Raw genomic sequence first — 13,039 nt, forward strand, 5'->3', positions numbered from 1 at the left:
ACTGCAGGTGACATCTACTACATTATCTGTACTCAGGGAGTTATCACTGTGTTAGCTGTGGTGTTACATAGGACTGCAGGTGACATCTACTACATTTTCTGTACTCAGAGAGTTATCACTGTGTTATCTGTGCTGTTACATAGGACTGCAGGTGACATCTACTACATTATCTGTACTCAGAGAGTTATCACTGTGTTATCTGTGGTGTTATATAGGACTGCAGGTGACATATACTACATTATCTGTACTCAGAGAGTTATCACTGTGCTATCTGTGGTGTTACATAGGACTGCAGGTGACATCTACTACATTATCTGTACTCAGAGAGTTATCACTGTGTTATCTGTGGTGTTACATAGGACTGCAGGTGACATCTACTACATTATCTGTACTCAGAGAGGTATCACTGTGCTATCTGTGGTGTTACATAGGACTGCAGGTGACATCTACTACATTATCTGTACTCAGAGAGTTATCACTGTTTTATCTGTGGTGTTACATAGGACTGCAGGTGACATCTACTACATTATCTGTACTCAGAGAGGTATCACTGTGTTATCTGTGGTGTTACATAGGACTGCAGGTGACATCTACTACATTATCTGTACTCAGAGAGTTATCACTGTTTTATCTGTGGTGTTACATAGGACTGCAGGTGACATCTACTACATTATCTGTACTCAGAGAGTTATCACTGTGCTATCTGTGGTGTTACATAGGACTGCAGGTGACATCTACTACATTATCTGTACTCAGAGAGTTATCACTGTGTTATCTGTGGTGTTACATAGGACTGCGGGGGATATCTACTACATTATCTGTACTCAGAGTTATCACTGTGTTATCTGTGGTGTTACATAGGACTGCAGGTGACATCTACTACATTATCTGTACTCAGAGAGTTATCACTGTGTTATCTGTGGTGTTACATAGGACTGCAGGTGACATCTACTACATTATCTGTACTCAGAGAGTTATCCCTGTGTTATCTGTGGAGTTACATAGGACTGCAGGTGACATCTACTACATTATCTGTACTCAGAGAGGTATCACTGTGATATCTGTGGTGTTACATAGGACTGCAGGTGACATCTACTACATTATCTGTACTCAGAGAGGTATCATTGTGCTATCTGTGGTGTTACATAGGACTGCAGGTGACATCTACTACATTATCTGTACTCAGAGAGTTATCACTGTGTTATCTGTGGTGTTACATAGGACTGCAGGTGACATATACTACATTATCTGTACTCAGAGAGTTATCACTGTGTTATCTGTGGTGTTACATAGGACTGCAGGTGACATCTACTACATTATCTGTACTCAGAGAGTTATCACTGTGTTATCTGTAGTGTTACATAGGACTGCAGGTGACATCTACTACATTATCTGTACTCAGAGAGTTATCACTGTGTTATCTGTGGTGTTACATAGGACTGCAGGTGACATCTACTACATTATCTGTACTCAGAGAGTTATCACTGTGTTATCTGTGGTGTTACATAGGACTGCAGGTGACATCTACTACATTATCTGTACTCAGAGAGGTATCACTGTGCTATCTGTGGTGTTACATAGGACTGCAGGTGACATCTACTACATTATCTGTACTCAGAGAGTTATCACTGTGTTATCTGTGGTGTTACATAGGACTGCAGGTGACATCTACTACAGTATCTGTACTCAGAGAGTTATCACTGTGTTATCTGTGGTGTTACATAGGACTGCGGGTGACATCTACTACATTATCTGTACTCAGAGAGTTATCACTGTGTTATCTGTGGTGTTACATAGGACTGCAGGTGACATCTACTACATTATCTGTACTCAGAGTTATCACTGTGTTATCTGTGGTGTTACATAGGACTGCAGGTGACATCTACTACATTATCTGTACTCAGAGTTATCACTGTGTTATCTGTGGTGTTACATAGGACTGCAGGTGACATCTACTACATTATCTGTACTCAGAGAGGTATCACTGTGCTATCTGTGGTGTTACATAGGACTGCAGGTGACATCTACTACATTATCTGTACTCAGAGAGATATCACTGTGTTACTGTGGTGTTACATAGGACTGCAGGTGACATCTACTACATTATCTGTCCTCAGAGACTTATCACTGTGTTATCTGTGGTGTTACATAGGACTGCAGGTGACATCTACTACATTATCTGTACTCAGACAGTTAACACTGTTATCTGTGGTGTTACATAGGACTGCAGGTGACATCTACTACATTATCTGTACTCAGAGATATCACTGTGTTGTCTGTGGTGTTACATAGGACTGCAGGTGACATCTACTACATTATCTGTACTCAGAGATATCACTGTGTTGTCTGTGGTGTTACATAGGACTGCAGGTGACATCTACTACATTATCTGTCCTCAGAGACTTATCACTGTGTTGTCTGTGGTGTTACATAGGACTGCAGGTGACATCTACTACATTATCTGTACTCAGAGATATCACTGTGTTGTCTGTGGTGTTACATAGGACTGCAGGTGACATCCACTACATTATCTGTACTCAGAGAGTTATCACTGTGTTATCTGTGGTGTTACATAGGACTGCAGGTGACATCCACTACATTATCTGTACTCAGAGAGTTATCACTGTGTTATCTGTGGTGTTACATAGGACTGCAGGTGACATCTACTACATTATCTGTACTCAGAGAGTTATCACTGTGTTATCTGTGGTGTTACATAGGACTGCAGGTGACATCCACTACATTATCTGTACTCAGAGAGTTATCACTGTGTTATCTGTGGTGTTACATAGGACTGCAGGTGACATCTACTACATTATCTGTACTCAGAGAGTTATCACTGTGTTATCTGTGGTGTTACATAGGACTGCAGGTGACATCCACTACATTATCTGTACTCAGAGAGTTATCACTGTGTTATCTGTGGTGTTACATAGGACTGCAGGTGACATCTACTACATTATCTGTACTCAGAGAGTTATCACTGTGTTATCTGTGGTGTTACATAGGACTGCAGGTGACATCTACTACATTTTCTGTACTCAGAGAGTTATCACTGTGTTATCTGTGGTGTTACATAGGACTGCAGGTGACATCTACTACATTATCTGTACTCAGAGATATCACTGTGTTGTCTGTGGTGTTACATAGGACTGCAGGTGACATCTACTACATTATCTGTACTCAGAGATATCACTGTGTTGTCTGTGGTGTTACATAGGACTGCAGGTGACATCTACTACATTATCTGTACTCAGAGAGTTATCCCTGTGTTATCTGTGGAGTTACATAGGACTGCAGGTGACATCTACTACATTATCTGTACTCAGAGAGGTATCACTGTGCTATCTGTGGTGTTACATAGGACTGCAGGTGACATCTACTACATTATCTGTACTCAGAGAGTTATCACTGTGTTATCTGTGGTGTTACATAGGACTGCAGGTGACATCTACTACATTATCTGTACTCAAAGAGTTATCACTGTGTTATCTGTGGTATTACATAGGACTGCAGGTGACATCTACTACATTATCTGTACTCAGAGAGGTATCACTGTGCTATCTGTGGTGTTACATAGGACTGAGGTGACATCTACTACATTATCTGTACTCAGAGAGTTATCACTGTGTTATCTGTGGTGTTACATAGGACTGCAGGTGACATCTACTACATTATCTGTACTCAGAGAGGTATCACTGTGCTATCTGTGGTGTTACATAGGACTGCAGGTGACATCTACTACATTATCTGTACTCAGAGTTATCACTGTGTTATCTGTGGTGTTACATAGGACTGCAGGTGACATCTACTACATTATCTGTACTCAGAGTTATCACTGTGTTATCTGTGGTGTTACATAGGACTGCAGTTGACATCTACTACATTATCTGTACTCAGAGTTATCACTGTGTTATCTGTGGTGTTACATAGGACTGCAGGTGACATCTACTACATTATCTGTACCCAGAGAGGTATCACTGTGCTATCTGTGGTGTTACATAGGACTGCAGGTGACATCTACTACATTATCTGTACTCAGAGTTATCACTGTGTTATCTGTGGTGTTACATAGGACTGCAGTTGACATCTACTACATTATCTGTACTCAGAGTTATCACTGTGTTATCTGTGGTGTTACATAGGACTGCAGGTGACATCTACTACATTATCTGTACCCAGAGAGGTATCACTGTGCTATCTGTGGTGTTACATAGGACTGCAGGTGACATCTACTACATTATCTGTCCTCAGAGACTTATCACTGTGTTATCTGTGGTGTTACATAGGACTGCAGGTGACATCTACTACATTATCTGTACTCAGACAGTTAACACTGTTATCTGTGGTGTTACATAGGACTGCAGGTGACATCTACTACATTATCTGTACTCAGAGATATCACTGTGTTGTCTGTGGTGTTACATAGGACTGCAGGTGACATCTACTACATTATCTGTACTCAGAGATATCACTGTGTTGTCTGTGGTGTTACATAGGACTGCAGGTGACATCTACTACATTATCTGTACTCAGAGAGATATCACTGTGTTGTCTGTGGTGTTACATAGGACTGCAGGTGACATCTACTACATTATCTGTACTCAGAGATATCACTGTGTTGTCTGTGGTGTTACATAGGACTGCAGGTGACATCCACTACATTATCTATACTCAGAGAGTTATCACTGTGTTATCTGTGGTGTTACATAGGACTGCAGGTGACATCCACTACATTATCTGTACTCAGAGAGTTATCACTGTGTTATCTGTGGTGTTACATAGGACTGCAGGTGACATCCACTACATTTTCTGTACTCAGAGAGTTATCACTGTGTTATCTGTGGTGTTACATAGGACTGCAGGTGACATCTACTACATTATCTGTACTCAGAGATATCACTGTGTTGTCTGTGGTGTTACATAGGACTGCAGGTGACATCTACTACATTATCTGTACTCAGAGATATCACTGTGTTGTCTGTGGTGTTACATAGGACTGCAGGTGACATCTGCTACATTATCTGTACTCAGAGAGTTATCCCTGTGTTATCTGTGGAGTTACATAGGACTGCAGGTGACATCTACTACATTATCTGTACTCAGAGAGGTATCACTGTGCTATCTGTGGTGTTACATAGGACTGCAGGTGACATCTACTACTTTATCTGTACTCAGAGAGGTATCACTGTGCTATCTGTGGTGTTACATAGGACTGCAGGTGACATCTACTACATTATCTGTACTCAGAGAGTTATCACTGTGTTATCTGTGGTGTTACATAGGACTGCAGGTGACATCTACTACATTATCTGTACTCAGAGAGTTATCACTGTGTTATCTGTGGTGTTACATAGGACTGCAGGTGACATCTACTACATTATCTGTACTCAGAGAGTTATCACTGTGTTATCTGTGGTGTTACATAGGACTGCAGGTGACATCTACTACATTATCTGTACTCAGAGAGGTATCACTGTGCTATCTGTGGTGTTACATAGGACTGCAGGTGACATCTACTACATTATCTGTACTCAGAGAGTTATCACTGTGTTATCTGTGGTGTTACATAGGACTGCAGGTGACATCTACTACATTATCTGTACTCAGAGAGTTATCACTGTGTTATCTGTGGTGTTACATAGGACTGCGGGTGACATCTACTACATTATCTGTACTCAGAGTTATCACTGTGTTATCTGTGGTGTTACATAGGACTGCAGGTGACATCTACTACATTATCTGTACTCAGACAGTTAACACTGTTATCTGTGGTGTTACATAGGACTGCAGGTGACATCTACTACATTATCTGTACTCAGAGATATCACTGTGTTGTCTGTGGTGTTACATAGGACTGCAGGTGACATCTACTACATTATCTATACTCAGAGACTTATCACTGTGTTGTCTGTGGTGTTACATAGGACTGCAGGTGACATCTACTACATTATCTGTACTCAGAGAGTTATCACTGTGTTATCTGTGGTGTTACATAGGACTGCAGGTGACATCTACTACATTATCTGTACTCAGAGAGTTATCACTGTGTTATCTGTAGTGTTACATAGGACTGCAGGTGACATCTACTACATTATCTGTATTCAGAGAGTTATCACTGTGTTATCTGTGGTGTTACATGGGACTGCAGGTGACATCTACTACATTATCTGTACTCAGAGAGTTATCACTGTGTTATCTATGGTGTTACATAGGACTGCAGGTGACATCCACTACATTATCTGTACTCAGAGAGATATCACTGTGTTGTCTGTGGTGTTACATAGGACTGCAGGTGACATCTACTACATTATCTGTACTCAGAGAGTTATCACTGTGTTATCTGTGGTGTTACATAGGACTGCAGGTGACATCTACTACATTATCTGTACTCAGAGACTTATCACTGTGTTATCTGTGGTGTTACATAGGACTGCAGGTGACATCTACTACATTATCTGTACTCAGAGAGTTATCACTGTGTTATCTGTGGTGTTACATAGGACTGCAGGTGACATCTACTGCATTATCTGTACTCAGAGACTTATCACTGTGTTATCTGTGGTGTTACATAGGACTGCAGGTGACATCCACTACATTATCTGTACTCAGAGAGTTATCACTGTGTTATCTGTGGTGTTACATAGGACTGCAGGTGACATCTACTACATTATCTGTACTCAGAGACTTATCACTGTGTTGTCTGTTGTGTTACATAGGACTGCAGGTGACATCCACTACATTATCTGTACTCAGAGAGTTATCACTGTGTTATCTGTGGTGTTACATAGGACTGCAGGTGACATCTACTACATTATCTGTACTCAGAGTTATCACTGTGTTATCTGTGGTGTTACATAGGACTGCAGGTGACATCTACTACATTATCTGTACTCAGAGAGGTATCACTGTGCTATCTGTGGTGTTACATAGGACTGCAGGTGACATCTACTACATTATCTGTACTCAGAGAGATATCACTGTGTTATCTGTGGTGTTACATAGGACTGCAGGTGACATCTACTACATTATCTGTCCTCAGAGACTTATCACTGTGTTATCTGTGGTGTTACATAGGACTGCAGGTGACATCTACTACATTATCTGTACTCAGACAGTTAACACTGTTATCTGTGGTGTTACATAGGACTGCAGGTGACATCTACTACATTATCTGTACTCAGAGATATCACTGTGTTGTCTGTGGTGTTACATAGGACTGCAGGTGACATCTACTACATTATCTGTACTCAGAGATATCACTGTGTTGTCTGTGGTGTTACATAGGACTGCAGGTGACATCTACTACATTATCTGTCCTCAGAGACTTATCACTGTGTTGTCTGTGGTGTTACATAGGACTGCAGGTGACATCTACTACATTATCTGTACTCAGAGATATCACTGTGTTGTCTGTGGTGTTACATAGGACTGCAGGTGACATCCACTACATTATCTGTACTCAGAGAGTTATCACTGTGTTATCTGTGGTGTTACATAGGACTGCAGGTGACATCCACTACATTATCTGTACTCAGAGAGTTATCACTGTGTTATCTGTGGTGTTACATAGGACTGCAGGTGACATCTACTACATTATCTGTACTCAGAGAGTTATCACTGTGTTATCTGTGGTGTTACATAGGACTGCAGGTGACATCCACTACATTATCTGTACTCAGAGAGTTATCACTGTGTTATCTGTGGTGTTACATAGGACTGCAGGTGACATCTACTACATTATCTGTACTCAGAGAGTTATCACTGTGTTATCTGTGGTGTTACATAGGACTGCAGGTGACATCCACTACATTATCTGTACTCAGAGAGTTATCACTGTGTTATCTGTGGTGTTACATAGGACTGCAGGTGACATCTACTACATTATCTGTACTCAGAGAGTTATCACTGTGTTATCTGTGGTGTTACATAGGACTGCAGGTGACATCTACTACATTTTCTGTACTCAGAGAGTTATCACTGTGTTATCTGTGGTGTTACATAGGACTGCAGGTGACATCTACTACATTATCTGTACTCAGAGATATCACTGTGTTGTCTGTGGTGTTACATAGGACTGCAGGTGACATCTACTACATTATCTGTACTCAGAGATATCACTGTGTTGTCTGTGGTGTTACATAGGACTGCAGGTGACATCTACTACATTATCTGTACTCAGAGAGTTATCCCTGTGTTATCTGTGGAGTTACATAGGACTGCAGGTGACATCTACTACATTATCTGTACTCAGAGAGGTATCACTGTGCTATCTGTGGTGTTACATAGGACTGCAGGTGACATCTACTACTTTATCTGTACTCAGAGAGGTATCACTGTGCTATCTGTGGTGTTACATAGGACTGCAGGTGACATCTACTACATTATCTGTACTCAGAGAGTTATCACTGTGTTATCTGTGGTGTTACATAGGACTGCAGGTGACATCTACTACATTATCTGTACTCAGAGAGTTATCACTGTGTTATCTGTGGTGTTACATAGGACTGCAGGTGACATCTACTACATTATCTGTACTCAGAGAGTTATCACTGTGTTATCTGTGGTGTTACATAGGACTGCAGGTGACATCTACTACATTATCTGTACTCAGAGAGGTATCACTGTGCTATCTGTGGTGTTACATAGGACTGCAGGTGACATCTACTACATTATCTGTACTCAGAGAGTTATCACTGTGTTATCTGTGGTGTTACATAGGACTGCAGGTGACATCTACTACATTATCTGTACTCAGAGAGTTATCACTGTGTTATCTGTGGTGTTACATAGGACTGCGGGTGACATCTACTACATTATCTGTACTCAGAGTTATCACTGTGTTATCTGTGGTGTTACATAGGACTGCAGGTGACATCTACTACATTATCTGTACTCAGACAGTTAACACTGTTATCTGTGGTGTTACATAGGACTGCAGGTGACATCTACTACATTATCTGTACTCAGAGATATCACTGTGTTGTCTGTGGTGTTACATAGGACTGCAGGTGACATCTACTACATTATCTATACTCAGAGACTTATCACTGTGTTGTCTGTGGTGTTACATAGGACTGCAGGTGACATCTACTACATTATCTGTACTCAGAGAGTTATCACTGTGTTATCTGTGGTGTTACATAGGACTGCAGGTGACATCTACTACATTATCTGTACTCAGAGAGTTATCACTGTGTTATCTGTAGTGTTACATAGGACTGCAGGTGACATCTACTACATTATCTGTATTCAGAGAGTTATCACTGTGTTATCTGTGGTGTTACATGGGACTGCAGGTGACATCTACTACATTATCTGTACTCAGAGAGTTATCACTGTGTTATCTATGGTGTTACATAGGACTGCAGGTGACATCCACTACATTATCTGTACTCAGAGAGATATCACTGTGTTGTCTGTGGTGTTACATAGGACTGCAGGTGACATCTACTACATTATCTGTACTCAGAGAGTTATCACTGTGTTATCTGTGGTGTTACATAGGACTGCAGGTGACATCTACTACATTATCTGTACTCAGAGACTTATCACTGTGTTATCTGTGGTGTTACATAGGACTGCAGGTGACATCTACTACATTATCTGTACTCAGAGAGTTATCACTGTGTTATCTGTGGTGTTACATAGGACTGCAGGTGACATCTACTGCATTATCTGTACTCAGAGACTTATCACTGTGTTATCTGTGGTGTTACATAGGACTGCAGGTGACATCCACTACATTATCTGTACTCAGAGAGTTATCACTGTGTTATCTGTGGTGTTACATAGGACTGCAGGTGACATCTACTACATTATCTGTACTCAGAGACTTATCACTGTGTTGTCTGTTGTGTTACATAGGACTGCAGGTGACATCCACTACATTATCTGTACTCAGAGAGTTATCACTGTGTTATCTGTGGTGTTACATAGGACTGCAGGTGACATCTACTACATTATCTGTACTCAGAGTTATCACTGTGTTATCTGTGGTGTTACATAGGACTGCAGGTGACATCTACTACATTATCTGTACTCAGAGAGGTATCACTGTGCTATCTGTGGTGTTACATAGGACTGCAGGTGACATCTACTACATTATCTGTACTCAGAGAGATATCACTGTGTTATCTGTGGTGTTACATAGGACTGCAGGTGACATCTACTACATTATCTGTCCTCAGAGACTTATCACTGTGTTATCTGTGGTGTTACATAGGACTGCAGGTGACATCTACTACATTATCTGTACTCAGACAGTTAACACTGTTATCTGTGGTGTTACATAGGACTGCAGGTGACATCTACTACATTATCTGTACTCAGAGATATCACTGTGTTGTCTGTGGTGTTACATAGGACTGCAGGTGACATCTACTACATTATCTGTACTCAGAGATATCACTGTGTTGTCTGTGGTGTTACATAGGACTGCAGGTGACATCTACTACATTATCTGTCCTCAGAGACTTATCACTGTGTTGTCTGTGGTGTTACATAGGACTGCAGGTGACATCTACTACATTATCTGTACTCAGAGATATCACTGTGTTGTCTGTGGTGTTACATAGGACTGCAGGTGACATCCACTACATTATCTGTACTCAGAGAGTTATCACTGTGTTATCTGTGGTGTTACATAGGACTGCAGGTGACATCCACTACATTATCTGTACTCAGAGAGTTATCACTGTGTTATCTGTGGTGTTACATAGGACTGCAGGTGACATCTACTACATTATCTGTACTCAGAGAGTTATCACTGTGTTATCTGTGGTGTTACATAGGACTGCAGGTGACATCCACTACATTATCTGTACTCAGAGAGTTATCACTGTGTTATCTGTGGTGTTACATAGGACTGCAGGTGACATCTACTACATTATCTGTACTCAGAGAGTTATCACTGTGTTATCTGTGGTGTTACATAGGACTGCAGGTGACATCCACTACATTATCTGTACTCAGAGAGTTATCACTGTGTTATCTGTGGTGTTACATAGGACTGCAGGTGACATCTACTACATTATCTGTACTCAGAGAGTTATCACTGTGTTATCTGTGGTGTTACATAGGACTGCAGGTGACATCTACTACATTTTCTGTACTCAGAGAGTTATCACTGTGTTATCTGTGGTGTTACATAGGACTGCAGGTGACATCTACTACATTATCTGTACTCAGAGATATCACTGTGTTGTCTGTGGTGTTACATAGGACTGCAGGTGACATCTACTACATTATCTGTACTCAGAGATATCACTGTGTTGTCTGTGGTGTTACATAGGACTGCAGGTGACATCTACTACATTATCTGTACTCAGAGAGTTATCCCTGTGTTATCTGTGGAGTTACATAGGACTGCAGGTGACATCTACTACATTATCTGTACTCAGAGAGGTATCACTGTGCTATCTGTGGTGTTACATAGGACTGCAGGTGACATCTACTACATTATCTGTACTCAGAGAGTTATCACTGTGTTATCTGTGGTGTTACATAGGACTGCAGGTGACATCTACTACATTATCTGTACTCAAAGAGTTATCACTGTGTTATCTGTGGTGTTACATAGGACTGCAGGTGACATCTACTACATTATCTGTACTCAGAGAGGTATCACTGTGCTATCTGTGGTGTTACATAGGACTGAGGTGACATCTACTACATTATCTGTACTCAGAGAGTTATCACTGTGTTATCTGTGGTGTTACATAGGACTGCAGGTGACATCTACTACATTATCTGTACTCAGAGAGGTATCACTGTGCTATCTGTGGTGTTACATAGGACTGCAGGTGACATCTACTACAGTATCTGTACTCAGAGAGTTATCACTGTGTTATCTGTGGTGTTACATAGGACTGCGGGTGACATCTACTACATTATCTGTACTCAGAGAGTTATCACTGTGTTATCTGTGGTGTTACATAGGACTGCAGGTGACATCTACTACATTATCTGTACTCAGAGTTATCACTGTGTTATCTGTGGTGTTACATAGGACTGCAGGTGACATCTACTACATTATCTGTACTCAGAGTTATCACTGTGTTATCTGTGGTGTTACATAGGACTGCAGGTGACATCTACTACATTATCTGTACCCAGAGAGGTATCACTGTGCTATCTGTGGTGTTACATAGGACTGCAGGTGACATCTACTACATTATCTGTCCTCAGAGACTTATCACTGTGTTATCTGTGGTGTTACATAGGACTGCAGGTGACATCTACTACATTATCTGTACTCAGACAGTTAACACTGTTATCTGTGGTGTTACATAGGACTGCAGGTGACATCTACTACATTATCTGTACTCAGAGATATCACTGTGTTGTCTGTGGTGTTACATAGGACTGCAGGTGACATCTACTACATTATCTGTACTCAGAGATATCACTGTGTTGTCTGTGGTGTTACATAGGACTGCAGGTGACATCTACTACATTATCTGTACTCAGAGAGATATCACTGTGTTGTCTGTGGTGTTACATAGGACTGCAGGTGACATCTACTACATTATCTGTACTCAGAGATATCACTGTGTTGTCTGTGGTGTTACATAGGACTGCAGGTGACATCCACTACATTATCTGTACTCAGAGAGTTATCACTGTGTTATCTGTGGTGTTACATAGGACTGCAGGTGACATCCACTACATTTTCTGTACTCAGAGAGTTATCACTGTGTTATCTGTGGTGTTACATAGGACTGCAGGTGACATCTACTACATTATCTGTACTCAGAGATATCACTGTGTTGTCTGTGGTGTTACATAGGACTGCAGGTGACATCTACTACATTATCTGTACTCAGAGATATCACTGTGTTGTCTGTGGTGTTACATAGGACTGCAGGTGACATCTGCTACATTATCTGTACTCAGAGAGTTATCCCTGTGTTATCTGTGGAGTTACATAGGACTGCAGGTGACATCTACTACATTATCTGTACTCAGAGAGGTATCACTGTGCTATCTGTGGTGTTACATAGGACTGCAGGTGACATCTACTACTTTATCTGTACTC

Source organism: Phyllobates terribilis, unplaced genomic scaffold, assembly GCF_046119375.1.
Source record: "Phyllobates terribilis strain yellow unplaced genomic scaffold, ASM4611937v1 Scaffold_5__5_contigs__length_657084704, whole genome shotgun sequence".
In the NCBI taxonomy this organism is placed as follows: domain Eukaryota; kingdom Metazoa; phylum Chordata; class Amphibia; order Anura; family Dendrobatidae; genus Phyllobates; species Phyllobates terribilis.